The sequence below is a fragment of the Aquarana catesbeiana genome, linkage group LG11 (assembly GCF_042186555.1).
Source record: "Aquarana catesbeiana isolate 2022-GZ linkage group LG11, ASM4218655v1, whole genome shotgun sequence".
NCBI lineage: Eukaryota > Metazoa > Chordata > Amphibia > Anura > Ranidae > Aquarana > Aquarana catesbeiana.
Genome location: NC_133334.1, coordinates 253,611,712 through 253,626,170, shown reverse-complemented (window position 1 = coordinate 253,626,170; position 14,459 = coordinate 253,611,712). Strand labels below are relative to the sequence as shown.

The window sequence follows — 14,459 nt, the reverse complement described above, 5'->3', positions numbered from 1 at the left end:
CCCTGATGTAAGGGGTACTCTAATGGGGACCCTGATGTAAGGGATACTCTGATGGGGACCCTGATGTAAGGGATACTCTGATGGGGACCTTGATGTAAGGGGTACTCTGATTGGAACCCTGATGTAAGGAGTACTCTGATGGGGAACTTGATATAAGGGGTACTCTGATCGGCATACCTGATATAAGGGGTACTCTGATGGGGACATTGATGTAAGGGTTACTCTGATGGGGACCTTGATGTAAGGGGTACTCTGATGGGGACATTGCTGTAAGGGGTACTCTGATGGGGATCCTAATGCAAGGGGTACTCTGATGGGGACCCTAATGCAAGGGGTACTCTGATGGGGACAGATGATGTAAGGGGTACTCTGATGGGGACATTGATGTAAGGGTTACTCTGTTGGGGACCTTGATGTAAGGGGTACTCTGATGGGGACAGATGATGTAAGGGGTACTCTGATGGGGACCCTGATGTAAGGAGTACTGTGATGGGGACCCTGATGTAAGGAGTACTGTGATGGGGACCCTGATGTAAGGAGTACTCGGATAAGGGCCTTGATGTAAGGGGTACTCTGATGAGGACATTGATGTAAGAAATGCTCTGATGGGGACCCTGATGTAAGGGGTACTCTGATGGGCATACCTGATATAAGGGGTGCTCTGATGGGGGCCCTGATGTAAGGAGTACTCTGATGGGCATACCTGATATAAGGGGGTACTCTGATGGGGGCCCTGATGTAAGGGGTACTCTGATGGGCATACCTGATATAAGGGGTACTCTGATGGGGGCCCTGATGTAAGGGGTACTCTGATGGGGGCCCTGATGTAAGGAGTACTCTGATGGGGACTTTGATGTAAGGGGTACTCATACAGAAGTATATAGGGGAAATATAAACCTTTTTATTAGTATTAATCCTGCACAAGTCTCAACATATGACAGGCCCTCTTTATATCAGAAACACATCAAACATAATAAACTGTCACATCTTCAAGTGAATCTGTCCGCTATTTTAAAGATGAAAGTTCTGCCTGAGAGCAGACACAATTATAACAGTTATTTACTGTGAGCCTCTCTGAATAGATGACTTGTATTCAGCGCTAGCTCCCCCGACTACCATTCTGTCTCCTAAATGGCTGCTAAAGTGGACTAATTGGGCAGGGGGATGTCAGCTGGCGGGGATTAGCCCTGAATTCAGGGAAATCAGCTGTCTAGTAAGAAAGTGAAATTTGTTCCATAGAGGTGCACGGAGGAGGGATTCCTGTTCAGTAACAGTCTACACCTTGCTCTTATGAAGTACTTTTATGTTTAGGAGTAGAAAGGGGCCGATGGGTTTGGTTACATAAGACTGTTCTCCACTTAAAATGATTGTAAAGGTTTTTTTTTTTTTTTTTTAAATAACAAACATTTCATACTCACCTCCACTGTGCTGCTCGTTTTTCAAGAGGCCCCGAACCTCGTCTTCTGGGGTCCCCAGGCGGCTCTCGTGGCTCCTCCCCACATCAGATAACCCCCTAGGAGAAGCGCTCTCCCGGGGGGGTGTTTACCTTGCAGGCGCACTCCCGAGTCCATCATTCGGCGTCCGTAGCCCCCCGCATCATTGGATTTGAATGACAGCAATAGGAGCCAATGGCTGCGCTGCTATCAATCTATCCAATCAAGAGCCGAGAACCCCGGGCAGAGGGACAGTGCGTCCCCGCCGGGTGAAGTTCCAGGGCTCAGGTAAGTAAAACAGGGTGGCTGGGGGGCCGGTCACTGCCAGGTGTTTTTTCACCTTAATGCATAGAATACATTAAGGTGAAAAAACATGAATGTTTACAACCCCTTTAAGGACCAAGCCTATTTCTGACACTTGTTGTTTACAAGTTAAAATCAGGGTATTTTGGCTAGAAAAATACTTAGAACCCCCAAACATTATATATTTTTTTTAGCAGACACCCTAGAGAATAAAATGGAGATCATTGTAATACTTTATGTCACACCGTATTTGTGCAGCGGTCTTACAGACGCAATTTTTGGGAAAAAAATACACTTTTTTAAAATTAAAAAATAAGAAAACAGTAAAGTTAGCCCATTTTTTTTCTATAATCGGAAAGATAATGTTACGCCGAGTAAATTGATACCTAACATGTCAGGCTTCAAAATTGCACCTGCTCGTGGAATAGTGACAAACTTTGGCACTTAAAAAATCTCCATAGACGACGTTTGAAATTTTCTACAGGTTACCAGTTTTTAGTTACAGAGGAGGTCTTGGGCTAGAATTATTGCTCTCACTCTAATGATTGCAGCGATATGTCACATGTGTGGTTTGAACACCGTTTACATATGTGGGCGTGACTTGCATATGCGTTCGCTTCTGTGCATGAGCTCAGAGGGACGGGACGCTTTAAAAAAAATTTCTTATTTATTTAAAGCGGGAGTCCGGCGAAAATGTTTTTTTTAGATGTCAGCAGCTGCAAATACTGCAGCTGCTGACTTTTAAAATAAGGTCACTCACCTGTCCCGGGGTCCAGCGATGTCGGCACCCGAGACCGAACCGTCCCTCGATCCTCGGGTGCTGCCGCCGCCATTCTCAGTGAGAGAATCAGGAAGTGAAGCGTTGCGGCTTCACTTCCCGATTCCCTACTGCGCATGCACGAGTCGCGCTGCGCTTTCTCAATGTTCCCGCTATCTCCTGGGACCTGTGTCTTTCCCAGGAGACAGCGGGAGAGTGCGGGAGGGGGCGTGACTTCCGCGGGAGTCTACTCCCGGAAGTGGGTGCAGATACCTGTCTTAGACTGGTATCTGCACCCCCCTCCCCCCTGAAAGGTGCCAAATGTGACACCGGAGGGGGGAGGAATCCGATGAGCGGAAGTTCCACTTTTGGGTGGAACTCCGCTTTAACTTTTTATTTTTATTTTGTGTCTTTAAAAAAAAAAATTGGATCACTTTTATTCCTATTAGAAGGAATGTAAACATCCCTTGTAATAGAAAAAAAAAAGCATGACAGGGCCTCTTTAATGTAAGATCTGGGGTCAAAAAGACCTTAGATCTCACATATACACTTCAAAGAAATATAAAAAAAAAAAATGCCCCTTATGGAAACGCACAGGATTCGCTGTGTGTCCCACATCACATCAGTGTGAACCAGGGCTGAGTGCACCACATTCCTGTTCAAATCACATGCGATTCTTCAGAAATGCGATTTGAGCCAATATTCTGTATGGCTCAAATCGCACCAAAATTGTGCAGGATCCTTTTTTTGGCTGCATCAGAATCAGACCACATGGGTGTTCACACCCATGCAATCCGATTCTGCAAATCGCACTGCGTTTTGCGAACTGCGGGGCGTTAACTTAAAGCGGAGTTCCAGCCATTGTTTTGTTTATTAAAAGTCAGCAGCTACATAAACTGTAGCTTCTAAATAGCTTCTAAATCTTAATAAACAGCCACTCAGCTGTCCCACAATCCAGCGGTGAACTCACCCCAGCTGTGTTTTCCCCGTGTCCTCCCTCGGCAGCGCCGGCATCTTCACTACGGGTACACGGCTGTCAAAGCTTGCGGCTTCCCAGCCGGGTGCCCACTGTGCATGCGCGAGCGCCGCAGCGCTCTGTGACTGGTCCCAAAGTCTTCTAGGACCTGTCATTTGTCCCAGAAGACTTCAGGAGGGAGGGGGGGAAGGAGGACTTCCGCTTCTGATCGTCTAACGCAACCGGAACGGAAGTGGGAGCGGGTACCTGTCAAAATCGGGTACCTACTCCTCCCCTCCGCCCACCCCTTTTGGGTGGAACTCTGCTTTAACATACACACCCGCAGCGGTTCGCATGAATGGGGTGCAATTTGGATGCAGTGCGGAATACGCACAGGATTCGTTGTGAATTCTGCAAAGTGTGAACCAGCACTAAGGTCGATCGTTCCTGCAGTGCATTTTTTTGCACACGCGATTTTACAGCGATTTGCATTTTTTTTTTTCGCCAATTTGTTGTTGGGCAGATTAAACACAAAAAGCAAATTGCTGTAAAATTGCGGAAAAATCGCGGCAAAACCGCACTACCTGCTTTTCTGACGCTCCTCCATTGATGTCTATTGAAGCAAAAAAAAGCACCGTTTTGCGTTTTAAAAAAGGCCCTGACCCTTTCCAAAAACGCAGCGGCTGAAAAAAAAGCATTGATGTGAATGTGTCCCATAGGAAACCATGTTAAATGGACTGTAGTGCGTTTCTGCAAAAAGCACCAAAAAAACGCATAGGTGTGAACCAAGCTTAAAAGGAGGTCTGAGCTTCCTCCAGGTAAGCCTGCTATGAATGTATTCATCGTTGGTACTCACAGAGATTGGAGTAGCGCTGCACTTTTGTCCTCCCCATATATCTGTAGGGTTTATTATAATGTTCTCTCCAAATGTTATACATTTGTATTATAGGACTGACACACTGAACAGCGGAGAGCTCTGCGTTGATTGCAACATTCTCTCCAGATGGTACTCATTTTCTATGGCACCGACGCTTTCTCTCCACAGGCTGGTAGAGCTCTCTGTCAGTACATAGTCATGGTCTAGGATGGCGACACACTTGGCTGCGGAGGAATGTCTCACTCCTTTCGCTGCGGTGACTCTGCACTGACTCTTTCAATAATGAAAGTGATCTGTCCATGTGCTCCTGGCTGCTGTCCAGAAGGGAGGGATGTCCTCAGCTCTTTCTCTCTGACTACTCTTCTCTTCTTCTGTCTCCCAGCTCCTCCCTCTGCCTTGACCCCAAATCTCACCCTCTAGGCAGCCACAAAGATCCAGACAGGGGTGGCGTACACAGCGTACTTCTCCAGGCGGTCTGCACACCATCTGCATGGAGGAGATCAGGCTCCAGGGATGAAGGCGATGGCTGGATAGATGAGAGCGGATTGTGGAGCGACTGACGGTGAGTCCCCCAATTTCTGTGCCCCTCTGTGTGCCCCTCTGTATATAGAGGAATGTCACTGAGCGGCCAGGGTGCCCGCTGCCTCCTTTAGTTCTGGCGTGAATGGTGACTGTGCAGAGCCGGCATCAGTAGGCTGCAAAGCCCCCTCAAAGGGATTGAGGTGTCCCCTATATATTCTACATACATCTTTTCCCCCCATGGTAGGGGTGCCCACCTATTACACACATAGTCACATTCTGGGGTCAGTGTCTGAGGCCCCTCTGTGCATAGTGAAGTGTTCAGTAGGTTGCAGTGCCCCCCAAAATAAGTGACGCCCCTCCCCCTTACATATCCTACATACATCATTTTCCCCATGATAGTGTTGCCCACTCATAGTCACATTCTGGGGTCAGTGTCTGAGGCCCCTCTGTGCCTTGTGTAGATTGCAGTAGGTTCCAATGCCCCCCAAAATAATTGATGTCCCCCCTAAATATCCTACATATATCATTTAACCCATGGTAAGGGTGCCCATTTATTACACACATAGTCATATTCTGGGGACAGTGTCTGAGGTCCTTTGTGCACAGTGAATATATTTTAAGTAGGTTGCCATGCCCCTTAAAATAAGTGATACCCCCTATAGATTCTACACATATCATTTCTTCTATGGTAGGGGTGCCCACCCATTACACACATAGTCACCCTCTGGGGTCAGTGTCTGAGGACCCTCTGTGCATAGTGTAGATTGCAGTAGGTCTCAATGCCCCCCAAAATAATTGATGCCCCCTTATATATCCTACATATATCATTTCCCCCATGGTAGGTGTGCCCACCTATTACACACATAGTCACCCTCTGGGGTCAATGTCTGAGGCCCCTCTGTGCACAGTGAAGATTTCAGTTGGTTGCAATTCCCCCCCCAAAATAAGTGATGCCCCCCTATATATTCTATATATATCATTCCTTCCATGATTTCTGTAGGTTGCAATGCTCCCTGTATATCCTACATACATCTTTTCCGCCATGGTAGGGGTGCCCACCTATCACTCACACATAGTCACCCTCTGGGGTCAATGTCTGAGGTCCCCCTGTGCACAGTGAAGATTTCAGTACCCCCCCAATACCCCCTAAAATACGTAATGCCCCCCTATATATTCTGTTTATATCATGGTAGGGGTGCCCACTCATTAAACACATAGTCGCCCCCTGGGGTCAATGTCTGAGGTCCCTCTCTGCATAGTGAAGTGTATAGTTGGCTGCAATGCACCCCCCTCCCCAAAATGATTGAAGTGCCCCCCCCCCTTTATATTCTGCATATAGCGTGTACTCTGTGTAGAGGGGGGGCATCCACCCATCCATTAATGCTCACTATCCTCCTTTATACTGGAATATACCAGTAGGAACCAGTACCAATATTTCATATAGACCAGGGCTTCATTCACACGGCTGCAGAAATGTTACTGATGTTGCTACGCATGTTTTTGCTAGCAGAAAAGTTCCTGCGTAATAATCAGTAAGTTTCTGTGTAATGATCAATAAGTTCCTGCGTAATGATCAGTAAGTTTCTGTGTAATGATCAATAAGTTCCTGCGTAATGATCAGTAAGTTTTTGCGTAATGATCAGTAAGTTCCTGCGTAATGATCAGTAAGTTTTTGCGTAATGATCAGTAAGTTCCTGCGTAATGATCAGTAAGTTCCTGCGTAATGATCAGTAAGTTTCTGCGTAATGATCAATAAGTTCCTGCGTAATGATCAGTAAGTTTCTGTGTAATGATCAATAAGTTCCTGCGTAATGATCAGTAAGTTTCTGCGTAATGATCAGTAAGTTTCTGCGTAATGATCAGTAAGTTCCTGCGTAATGATCAGTAAGTTTCTGCGTAATGATCAGTAAGTTTCTGCATAATGATCAGTAACTGCCTGCTTAATCATCAGTAAGTTCCTGCATAATGATCAGTAAGTTTGTGCGTAATGATCAGTAAGTTTGTGCGTAATTATCAGTAAGTTTCTGCGTAATGATCAGTAAGTTTTTGCGTAATGATCAATACGTTTCTGAGTAATGATCAGTAAGTTTTTGCGTAATGATCAGTACGTTTCTGCGTAATTATCAGTAAGTTCCTGCGTAATGATCAGTACGTTTCTGCGTAATGATCAGTACTTTTCTGAGTAATGATCAGTAAATTTCTGCATAATGATCAGTAAGTTTCTATGTAATGATCAGTAAGGTACTTGATGCGTAATGATGTGTATGAGTATAAATGCGTAAATTCTTCCCCCTTGTTTGGATGGTATTTACTTGTTTATGCATGTACATGTGTATAAATGTGTAAATGCGTATTATCTCATGTACTCAGACGCAGAGTTTTTGGGTCTGTGTTATAAATGTGAAGGCAGCTCATGCTTACACATCTGTGTGAATGACTCCATTGAAAACAATGCAGCTGCCTTTACATCTGTAATTAAAAAACACATGTATATGAATGAAGTCTTGGTTCAATTCCAATAGACAGATGGAGAAATCTGTCTACAGTCATGTGGCCGTCATCAGCTGAAAATAACTGTCACTTATCTGTAATAAGGATCCTTATCCTGCCATGTTATCCCTGTCAGTTATCTAATGCGAAGCGAACCAAATAATTGATCTGTGATGATGAGTGAAGGATGTGGCGTCCTTAAGAAGGGTAAACCTATGTAGGGTATAGGAGAATGAACCTTATGGGCACTTGAGTAACACTGACACAATGTCGGCAGATATCAGTTACATAGATAAGAAGTTATAGAACTCAGATATAATGGGTGAAGGATGCAGAATTCAAGATCCAGTCAGTCCATTCCAGGAGCCTCAGGTAATAAGTGATTATTAATTCTTCTATGACTGTCACTCTTCCTGCCTCCAGACCCCGGCTAGGGCTATGGTATGTCCCTTGTATATAGATAGCTCTATGGTAAGTCTTTTATGTATATATAGGGCTATAGCAAGTCTCCTATATATAGAAAGCGCTATGGTGCATCTCATATGTAAATATATATAGGACTATGGTAAGTGTCCCATACATATGTAGTGGTACCCCCCCGAAGGGGCAGGTGGTTGGTGATGATGATAAACGTTCTGCCAGCACACACAGAGCACAGTTCAAGCACACTTACACAAGGGGAATGTCTTTTTTTGTAATGTATTGCTGCAAGCTTTAACAATGAGGGAGGATGCAGAGTGTGGGATTCTCCGGGCTATAAGATACAATAAGAGGACGGCTCCCTGTGTTACAGGGACCATCCTCTATATATGTAGCACCCTGGTGTTTAGGCAGGGTTGCTCCTAAATTTACCTGCCAGGTATAGCTACCTTGGCCTATTGTTAGGGATCCATTGATTTCACTCTAATGCCCCGTACACACGATCGGACTTTCCGCCAACAAAACCGTGGTTTTTTTTCCGAAGGATGTTGGCTCAAACTTGTCTTGCATACACACGGTCACACAAATGTTGGCCAAAAATTTACGAACGTGAGAACGCGGTGACGTACGAGACGTACGACGAGCCGAGAAAAAGAAAGTTCAATAGCCAGTGCGGCTCCTTCTGCTTGATTCAGAGCACGCGTGAGCTTTTTGTGCGACAGACTTGTGTACACACGATCGGACTTTCCGACAACAAGTTTTGTTGGCGGAAAATTTGAGAACCTGCTCTCAAACATTTGTGTGCGGAAATTCCGACAGCAAATGTTCGATGGAGCATACACACGGTCGGACTTTCCGACAACAGGCTCACATCAAACATTTCCCGTCGGAAAGTCCGACCGCGTGTACGCAGCATAAGTCTGTAATTGGTGTACTTCTCTCTTTTGCCGCTAGGTGGCCGGCAGTGTTAATTTCGTCGACTAAAACGACTAAAAACATTTTAGTCGACTAAATGAATATTATTTTAGTCGACTAAAATACGACTAAAACTAAAACAACTGAGATGACTAAAATACGACTAAAACTAAAATGACATTTTAGTCAAACAACTAAAATGGGACTAAAACTGAAATGCTATTTTAGTCAAAAGACTAATGCCCCATACACACGGTCGGATATTGATCGAACACTCCGACAACAAAATCCATGTTTTTTTTCTGACGGATGTTGGCTCAAACTTGTCTTGCATACACACGGTCGCACAAAGTTGTCAGAAAATCCGATCGTTCTAAACACGGTGACGTAAAACACGTACGTCGGGACTATAAACGGGGCAGTAGCCAATAGCTTTCATCTCTTAATTTATTCTGAGTATGAGTGGCACTTTGTGCGTCGGATTTGCATACATACGATCGGAATTTCCGACAACGGATTTTGTATTTGGAAAATTTTAAAGCACGCTCTCAAACTTTGTGTGTCGGAAATTCCGATGGAAAATGTGTGATGGAGCCCACACACGGTTGGAATTTCCGACAACAAGGTCCTATCACACATTTTCCATCGGAAAATCCTATCGTGTGTACAGGGCATAAGACTAAAACTAAATTGAAATTTGACTTCAAAATTAACACTGGTCTGTAGTGCATGTTCATACCTCAATACCATAATAAATAACATATTAGATTTTTCACTTCAGCAGTATATAATGAGTTTGGAAATTGTAGAGGAATGTTAACTAATGCATTACAATTTAATTAAACCCATTCAATTTTAGACGACTAAAATGAGTTTTAGTCGACTAAAATGTACTGGAGATTTTAGTCGACTAAAACGTAGGACATTTTAGTCGACTAAAATGTACTGGAGATTTAGTAGACTAAATACGACTAAAACTAAAACAATTGCAGAAAACTAAAATGGGACTAAAACTAAAATGCCATTTTAGTCCTAAGACTACGACTAAAACTAAATCGAAATTTGCTGCCAAAATTAACACTGGTGGCCGGGTACCTGGTGCCATTAGATACGGGAAGGGCACTGCAAGGTCAAGTTATGGGTATATGGGGTATCCCAGGCAATGGGCAGGGGTTTTCTTAAATCCCTTGGCTTGCTGGGAGAACCGATATATTTGGGTGGAGTCAGGTGATCAGCGTTCTGTGCCAGCAGTCTGGGTGGACGTGTGTTGTATTGCCAAGGCTTCTAGGCCGGAAATTAGGCCTATTCCGGGCACATCTGGCCGATAGGCTGTCTGAGGGCCTATCCAGAATCAAGAGAGCAGCGCAGGGTTGGGATTGGGGCTTGCTGTCCAACCAGAAGTGACGGTTCTGCCGGCCGGAGAACCTATGGTGGTCGGAGGTAGAGGGGAAGCTGTCACCAGTAAGGAACCATGCGCCTTATTACCAAGGACCACAGAGAGTAACTGAAGCAAGTACCTGAGCAGTATTCTCACCAAACGGGGATGGTGAAGAATCGGGAAACTTCAGTGGATATCAAACCAGAGACCCAGCAAGCGGAGGTGACACTTGAAGAGCAGCCTTGTGTGTCAAGCCAGGGACAGAGCAGGCCATTGGGGTGAAGCTTGAGAAGTATCTTGAGTGCCAAGCTAGGGACCCAGCAGAGGGGCGGGGGTGATGCTTGAGGAAGATATCACCGTGAAGATTGGAAAAGCTCAAGGGATTCAGTGGCAGTGAATCATCTAGTCTAGTGAGAGACCGGGAGCTCAGTGGGCTGAAGAATTACAAGAAGTGATTGTAGTGGAAGTGAAGGAACTGTTACGCTTCGTGTTAGGAACTGTTAAATCACGCCCCAGATGACGTCTATTCAGACAAAACGCGTAGGATCAAGTGCTGCTATCACTACTGCGCCTTTTTATGTTCGATAAGCTTTTGATTGCTTCTTCAAATGTGAGTGTTCAATTTTTTTACTTTTTTAATAAATATTCCTCCTAAACGATATCACACTATGTGGACTTTGTTTTATTTCTTGGTTTCCACGTGTGGATATGAGAAACCTCCTTGGTCATCTCTTCGTCTGATATCCTATTGCCCGTTCATGTGAATAACTTGCTGACCAGTGCCGTTCATAAGTTCTAATGTGATCGTGCCTATCCGGATTGCTGAGAGTTTCATATCGCATATAGTGTTCATCACTACAAGCCTGGTTGACTTAGGTGGTATATGCCTCTCTAAGTCCACTAGTTCTGGTAAGCTTTCACGCAATTGGTGGTGGTTCCCTCACAAGATTCCCATTTACTTCTTGTTTCAACATGTTTAATTTGAGGATTTTTTAGAAATCTTTTGAAAATTTATAAACTGTTGCTCCATTTTTTGATGCCAATCAATATTCACGTAGTGGACTTTACATTTATTTTCAATTTTTTGTCAGTTCATTGATTTTTGATGTTTGATGTTTGATGTTCATTATTTCACTTGGTGGATTTTATGCCACAATTTTTAGTATTGTTGATATTTAATATCACTCTATAAAAAAAGGTAGCGCATAGTGAAACAAAGAATAATGATAAAATGTAGTCACAAACACCACAGGTCTATCGACTGGGTGTGGTGAATACAACAAGTGTTATTGAGGAGTCCATGTGTCATAAGGAAAAATGAAGAAAAACAAAAGTCTCCAAATATGCACATAAAAAAAGTCACTTGCAGTGAAGAATGTTCCAAATGTGGACAGAAGACTGGGTAAGTCGGTACATGGAAACCTCATCAACCAACAACAGCATCGAATCAGGGAATGGTAGGCATAAACTCTTACGGGATCCAGTGGACTCCCCTGTCTGCGACAGGGAGTCATGAGGACATTGTGCCACCCAGGGCGTGTAGAACGATATCCAGGCCGTCAGACCTCACAGGTAAGAACTTCACAGGAACTCACAGGGTTATCGGATGGGTGTTCCCGGTGGATCCAGGCGGGATTCTGCCGGCTGGAAAGTACTGCATATGATGGAGGCTGGACATTCACTTCTTGAATGAAGTGAAACTGCTGCATGTAAGGGAAACAGGAAACCCTGAAACCCTTCATTCAAGAAGTGAATGTCCAACCTCCATCATATGCAGTACATCCCAGCTGGCAGAATCCCGCCTGGATCCACCGGGAACACCCATCCGATAACCCTGTGAGTTCCTGTGAAGTCCTTACCTGTGAGGTCTGACGGTCTGGATATCGTTCTACACGCCCTGGGTGGCACAATGTCTTCATGACTCCATTTTGCAGACAGGGTAGTCCACTGGATCCGGTAAGAGTTTATGCCTACCATTCCCTGATTTGATGCCGTTGTTGGTTGATGAGGTTTCCATGTACCGACTTACCCAGTCTTCTGTCCACATTTGGAACATTCTTCACTGCCAGTGACTTTTTTTATGTGCATATTTGGAGACTTTTGTTTTTCTTCATTTTTCCTTATGACACATGGACTCCTCAATAGCATTTGTTGTATTCACCACACCCAGTCGATAGACCTGTGGTGTTTGTGACTACATTTTATCATTATTCTTTGTTTCTCTATGCGCTACATTTTATATAGAGTGATATTAAATATCAACAATACTAACAAATTGTGGCATAAAATCCACCAAGTGAAATAATGAACATCAAACATCAAACATCAATGAACTGACAAAAAATTGAAAATAAATGTAAAGTCCACTACGTGGACACTGTATGTAGCTGCTTTTTTCACAAGTTAGCGCAGTGTTTTTTTGATATTTTCACTCTATTTAATATCACTGTTTACACCTAATAATTTTAAGCGCAGCATTTTTCTATTTTTTGGTATTTGTGCTGTTTGTCTTCGGCTGTGCTGGCTGCTTTTTATTATACAACACAGCGCGGTATATGTTTTTGATTTATATTTGGAGAAACTGTTAAAGACTGTTGCCAAAAGACACAGAATTCCTACACATGCAGATGTGGCGTCTTTGCCGTCTGGATGCCTTTCCCTCCATGGCTGTCCTCCTGTCGAAGTCTCGGAGTCTGCCAATTGAACTTGCAACTACCTAAGGGTGTCCTGGCCCTAACCCTCTTTCCCAAAGTACTGTTAAGAGAAATAAAATCTCTTTTGCATTCAAGAAGTGTCTGGAGCCCAATCAATCCACCTTGCATTACACCCACTATGCCATGAAACCCACCATATACAGAAGGATGTCCGCTATCTCTGGCCCTGGAGGTTCTCATTAGATCAAAGGAGGCCTGGGACCTTGCTACATATTTCTTTCCCTTTGAAGTGACTAAGGGAAAGGCCAGAGGTACGGATCCAGGGCCACTGATAAGACAGTACAGCCCTCCTGTACTGGGCCTGGGCCAAATCAGTTCAAAAGTGGGGCCCTGGCACCTGCTAAACAGGAGGGCTGGTTGTACTGTCTTATTGCAGACACCAATCTTCTTCGGCCTTCCCCTGCAGCGTGGCCAGCTTCTCCTCTTCTTTCTGCCTCTGGCTGCGCTGCAGGGGGTATAAAACATAGTGCACATATGTAATAAACCCTTAAAGGGAAATGATGAACCAAATACAACAATAAAAGATGTGCAAATAATACAAAAAACCCCAGATGATGTCTTATGAGACGAAACGCATTGGGACGCTCTGCTGAAGTCACTGATTTCTATTCCAAGCGCTTTTTTATTTACTTAAATGTGAGTTTATTTACTCTTTTTTTTTTTTAAATCTTCCAGTTTTAAACGGAATTACACTATGTGCCTATCTTCTTTCTGTAAATTTATTACATTGGACAAACCATCCATCCGGTTTCCTGTCTAATACCTACCCCATTGAGGTTCACCATTGGAGTTGGTCTTCCGGCTGGAGGTCGTGTCTGCTGAGGAATTTTCTCCTGGGTGTGTTGCCCAATAAGCCTGATTGACCCATTAGGTGTATACCTACTTGGGTTCAAACTCTCCGGTAAGCCTTTTGACTCTCTGGTGGTGGATCACATATCAGCAAGTTTGGGCACGTTTTGTTGTTCTATACCATATCGACGCTCGGTTTACTTTTCAACCACTTCGAATCAGGTTTTGGATATCTCTATCCTCATATAGTTTGGCTCACCTTCAGTGTTTGTTCTAAGTATTAGTGATTTGTTTTCTTTGGACATTATTTTTTGGACATTATTTACAGTGGAACCTCGTATTACGAGCATAATCCGTTCCAGGAGTATGCTCGTAATTCAAAGTACTCGCATATCAAAGCGAGTTTCCCCATTGAAGTCAATGGAAACGAAAATAATTAGTTCCACATTGACTTCAATGGCATGCAATGCTGCATGCACCCAGAGGTGGGGGGGGGGCGCCAGAGAGCCTCGGAAACGACCGGAGAGGCCGAGGACACCTCGGCTGACCTTGGCAAACCTTGGAAAGACTCCGTTCCCAAGGTTTGCCGAGGTCAGCCGAGCTGTCCTCGGGCCTTTCCGTGCATTTCTGATCGGCGCCGCTCAGCTCCGACACCCCCCACCTCAGGCCAAACGTGGTACTGCACAAGTTTTGACCTGAATCATGTTCGTTTTGCAAGCCAAGACTCGCAAACCGAGTTACGATTTTTAAAAATGCAGTGCTCATATTGGGAAATGCTTGTTAACCTCGTTACTTGCAATCCGAGGTTCCACTGTATTTACTTTTTTGTATTATTTGCACATCTTTTATTGTTATATTTGGTTCATCATTTCCCTTTAAGGGTTTATTACATATGTGCACTGTGTT

At 44.2% G+C, this 14,459-nt stretch overlaps 1 protein-coding gene across 3 annotated transcripts in view; it reads left to right on the top strand.

Moving 5' to 3' along the window:
- Window positions 1-4,570: 4,570 nt before the first annotated feature.
- The window catches only part of IL34 (interleukin 34), a 49,035-nt gene continuing 39,146 nt past the window's right edge, over window positions 4,571-14,459 (top strand). Inside the window, exon 1 of one of the 3 annotated variants that reach the window (XM_073605654.1) lies at window positions 4,571-4,887. The gene's annotated coding sequence lies outside the window, so the exon portion shown is untranslated. The remainder of the gene's footprint in view (window positions 4,888-14,459) is intronic. The other 2 variants (XM_073605653.1, XM_073605655.1) reach the window with 2 other exon arrangements.